This window comes from Schistocerca cancellata, chromosome 8 (assembly GCF_023864275.1).
Source record: "Schistocerca cancellata isolate TAMUIC-IGC-003103 chromosome 8, iqSchCanc2.1, whole genome shotgun sequence".
Lineage (NCBI taxonomy): Eukaryota > Metazoa > Arthropoda > Insecta > Orthoptera > Acrididae > Schistocerca > Schistocerca cancellata.
The window spans coordinates 41,086,061-41,091,370 of NC_064633.1; the positions used below are offsets into that span (position 1 = coordinate 41,086,061).

The following is a 5,310-nucleotide window of genomic DNA, read 5'->3' on the forward strand; positions in this document are numbered from 1 at the left end:
CCCACACTGCTGAGCAGTATTCAATGAGTGGGCGAACAAGTGTACTGTAACCTACTTCCTTTGTTTTCGGAATGCATTTCCTTAGGATTCTTCCAATGAATCTCAGTCTCGCATTTGCTGTACCGACGATCAACTTTATATGACCATTCCATTTTAAATCACTCCTAATGCGTACGCCCAGATAATTTATGGAATTAACTGCTTCCAGTTGCTGACCTGCTATTTTGTAGCTAAATGATAAGGGATCTATCTTTCCATGTATTCGCAGCACATTACACTTGTCTACATTGAGATTCAACTGCTATTCCCTGCACCATGCGTTTATTCGCTGCAGATCCTCCTGCATTTCAGTACAATTTTCCATTGTTACAACCTCTCTATACACCACAGCATCATCTGCAAAAAGCCTCAGTGAACTTCCGATGTCATCCACAAGGTCATTTATGTATATTGTGAATAGCAACGGTGCTACGACACTCCCCTGCGGCACACCTGAAATCTCACTTACTTCGGAAGACTTCTCTCCATTGAGAATGACATGCTGCGTTCTGTTATCTAGGAACTCTTCAATCCAATCACACAATTGGTCTGATAGTCCATATGCTCTTACTTTGTTCATTAGACGACTGTGGGGAACTGTATCGAACGCCTTGCGGAAGTCAAGAAACACGGCATCTACCTGGGAACCCGTGTCTATGGCCCTCTGAGTCTCGTGGACGAATAGCGCGAGCTGGGTTTCACACGATCGTCTTTTTCGAAACCCATGCTGATTCCTGCAGAGTAGATTTCTAGTCTCCAGTAAAGTGGCGAGTTCCAATAGATGAACCGGGCCCTCCAATAAACCAGATCTAAACCTGATCGAACACATCTGCGACGGGAGTGAACATGGCTTCAGAGCTCATGGCCCCCCTCCCCGGAATTTACCGGAACTAGGTGGCTCGTGTGTGCAGATGCGGTGCCAGCTCCCCCCAGCGACCTACAAAGGCCTCGTTGCTCTCCGTGCCAAAGATGGACATACCGGCTATTAGCTACCTGGTCATAATTTTCTGGCTGATTAGTGTTTTTCACCAATGGAGACACGGCGTAAAAATGCTCTTCTTAGAAGGCACATAAAATTAACAGTAACCCTCAGTTACCCATACGTAATGACATGGCTGACCTTGACCGCAGAAGACTGAAACCAAGAAGAGCAGTAGTAGTAACTGCTAAAGAACCGATGAACGTAAGGATCGAAGTTTCTAATGTCGAAAGAGCACCGGCAAAGGCACTGCCACAACGGCAATGTTTCACGATTACAGAGAATGCTCTTCGTTTCAACCAATCACGCAAAGTGTGGACAACATTAAATCGAATACGCAATGGTCGTGGCAGGAGTGGCAGCGCCCTCCATAAATGACTCCGGGGCGTACATCACATGTCCATGACATCCCATGGACTACGTTGACTTTATTACTACACTCCTGGAAATTGAAATAAGAACACCGTGAATTCATTGTCCCAGGAAGGGAAAACTTTATTGACACATTCCTGGGATCAGATACATCACATGATCACACTGACAGAACCAAAGGCACATAGACACAGGCAACAGAGCATGCACAATGTCGGCACTAGTACAGTGTATATCAACCTTTCGCAGCAATGCAGGCTGCTATTCTCCCATGGAGACGATCGTACAGATGCTGGATGTAGTCCTGTGGAACGGCTTGCCATGCCATTTCCACCTGGCGCCTCAGTTGGACCAGCGTTCGTGCTGGACGTGCAGATCGCGTGAGACGACGCTTCATCCAGTCCCAAACATGCTCAATGGGGGACAGATCCGGAGATCTTGCTGGCCAGGGTAGTTGACTTACACCTTCTAGAGCACGTTGGGTGGCAGGGGATACATGCGGACGTGCATTGTCCTGTTGGAACAGCAAGTTCCCTTGCCGGTCTAGGAATGGTAGAACGATGGGTTCGATGACGGTTTGGATGTACCGTGCACTATTCAGTGTCCCCTCGACGATCACCAGTGGTGTACGGCCAGTGTAGGAGATCGCTCCCCACACCATGATGCCGGGTGTTGGCCCTGTGTGCCTCGGTCGTATGCAGTCCTGATTGTGGCGCTCACCTGCACGGCGCCAAACACGCATACGACCATCATTGGCACCAAGGCAGAAGCGACTCTCATCGCTGAAGACGACACGTCTCCATTCGTCCCTCCATTCACGCCTGTCGCGACACCACTGGAGGCGGGCTGCACGATGTTGGGGCGTGAGCGGAAGACGGCCTAACGGTGTGCGGGACCGTAGCCCAGCTTCATGGAGACGGTTGCGAATGGTCCTCGCCGATACCCCAGGAGCAACAGTGTCCCTAATTTGCTGGGAAGTGGCGGTGCGGTCCCCCCTACGGCACTGCGTAGGATCCTACGGTCTTGGCGTGCATCCGTGCGTCGCTGCGGTCCGGTCCCAGGTCGACGGGCACGTGCACCTTCCGCCGACCACTGGCGACAACATCGATGTACTATGGAGACCTCACGCCCCACGTGTTGAGCAATTCGGCGGTACGTCCACCCGGCCTCCCGCATGCCCACTATACGCCCTCGCTCAAAGTCCGTCAGCTGCACATACGGTTCTCGTCCACGCTGTCGCGGCATGCTACCAGTGTTAAAGACTGCGATGGAGCTCCGTATGCCACGGAAAACTGGCTGACACTGACGGCGGCGGTGCCCAAATGCTGCGCAGCTAGCGCCATTCGACGGCCAACACTGCGGTTCCTGATGTGTCCGCTGTGCCGTGCGTGTGATCATTGCTTGTACAGCCCTCTCGCAGTGTCCGGAGCAAGTATGGTGGGTCTGACACACCGGTGTCAATGTGTTCTTTGTTCCATTTCCAGGAGTGTATATGAATGTATATGTATTACAACGTACGCCATACGATAAATAACAATATATAGTCGTCCATCTGTATTAAAGTTCTAGAGCATATTCTGAACTGAAGCTTGCTGAGGTATCTCGAATATAATGAACTCCTCCATACCAACTAGCATGGATTTCGAAAATATCGGTCAGGCGAAATCCAACTCGCGCTTTTTCATTTGACATCTTTAACTTGGCATCTTGCACATGATATAATTATCTATTATGAAGCACTGTCTGGAGAAAGTTGCATAAAGATCCAGTCGGATCTTCGATAAGATTTCGAACTGGTGTAAGGACTGACATTTTACTTCGAATGCAGAGAAATGTAAAACAGTGCACTTCACAACACGTTGAAAACAAGCATACTATGAGTGCAATAAGTGTAACAGTTTGTAGCGATATGATTGCTCACGAAGTTGTCTCGGAAGGTGAATGATTACGAAACACATGTGCGTCCCATCTCAGGATATTGCTCAAGTCTCTGCGACTCATACCAAATAGGAATAAGAGGAGCTGTTGAACGTATTCAGCGAAGGGCAATACGAACGGTTTGTTTTACGCATAGGAGAGCGCCATGGAAACTGCAACAAATCTGAATTGGCAGACGCTTGGAAATAGATACCAAAAATTCCGCGAAAGCCTACTTACAAAGTTTCCAGAATCAGTAAGGAATACAGAAATACACTCTACATATCGCACCAGCAGGGACCGCGCTCAGACGCAATTAGACAGTCACTCTTTTCCGCGCCCCATGTGCAACTGGAACGGGGAAAAAACGATAACATCTAGGCCCGCATCTCGTGGTCGTGCGGTAGCGTTCTTGCTTCCCACGCCCGAGTTCCCGGGTTCGATTCCCGGCGGGGTCAGGGATTTTCTCTGCCTCGTGATGGCTGGGTGTTGTGTGCCGTCCTTAGGTTAGTTAGGTTTAAGTAGTTCTAAGTTCTAGGGGACTTATGACCACAGCAGTTGAGTCCCCTAGTGCTCAGAGCCATTTTTTTCATAACATCTAGTACAGTGCTAAGTACCTTTTGCCACGCACTTCACAATGGTTTAAGGAGTGTATACACGCAGGTATAGATCCTATACAGTATCCAATGCCGCCAAAAAGCAATCACACAACACACTGTTGGTTCTGGCGCTAACAAAAATGCTGCCAGCAATACTGTGGCTTGTACAACTACTGCAGTACAGGTTGCAGAGCAAGTCATCCGGAACAGGTCCTAGATTTCTCGAAGGGCGATGACACTACATAACATCACCGTCTATTAACCAAGACCGGATCCTACGGAGCATCTCTGCGAATAGAGCAATGGTTCGATGAATATTTGGCTAACATAATCATGCACGTTGTTCTAGACAGCGAATGTTCTACAGTGAATGTGCTCCAAGGAAGAATAATAGGATCTCTGATGTTGTCAGTAGACAGAAATGATTCATCAGATAGAATCAGCAGTACTGTCTGGTTATTCGTTGACGATGTTGTAGTGTACAGGAAAATATCATCGTTGGACTGTCGTAAGGAAATACATAAAGACTCAGCACAAAATTCCCACTTGGTGGCTCAGTGGTAAAGTGTCGGATTAAAAGTCGAAAGGTCTCCTTTGACAGACGTACACTTGGTCAAGCGATCCTCCAGCTTTTTTCATCCCACCAGAAAATTAGGTTAGGTCAAACTCTGCGAAATACTCGTTGACTGCGACTATTACTTCCTCATCTGATGAAAATTTCTTCCCAGCAAGCCAAAGTTTCAAGTTGGGAAACACGAATAGTCAGCTGGGGCTAAGTCTGGTGAATATGGTGAATGAGGAATCAATTTAAAATCCAAGTCATGCACTTTTGCCATTATCCTGGTGAAAGAGCAGAAAGAAACTCCTCTCGAACGGGACATGAAGGCCACCGTGTCATCTTCAGCCCACAGGCCTTTCTGGATGCCGATAGGGAGGGGTATGTGGTCAGCACACCACTCTCCCGGCCGTATGTCAGTTTCCGAGACCGGAGCCTCTACTTCTCAGTCAAGCAGCTCCTCAGTTTGCCTCACAAGGGCTGAGTGCACCCCTCTTACCAACAGCGCTCGGCAGACCGGATGGTCACCCATCCAAGTGCTAGCCCAGCCCGACAGCGCTTAACTTCGGTGATCTGACGGGAACCAGTGTAACCACTGCGGCAAAGCCGTTGGCCTTTCCCAAGTAATTTATGAGGATTATTCCTTGGGAATCCCAAAAACAGCTGACTAAATAGTATTTGTTTTCTGCAATGCACTTTCACCAGCCTTTTTCCATTGTTTTGATTGGCGTTTTGACTCTGGTGTGTAACGATGGATCCAGATTTCGTCAACAGTTACAAATCGGCGCAAAAAAATCTTGCAGACTGTGATGAAACACCATCAGACATTGTGATGAAGTGTTATGCCA

General features: G+C 48.4%; 1 pseudogene; it reads right to left on the minus strand.

The window, feature by feature from the left end:
* Nucleotides 1-4,958: 4,958 nt before the first annotated feature.
* On the minus strand, nt 4,959-5,076 carry LOC126095832 (5S ribosomal RNA; annotated as a pseudogene).
* Between the last annotated feature and the right edge of the window lie 234 nt (nt 5,077-5,310).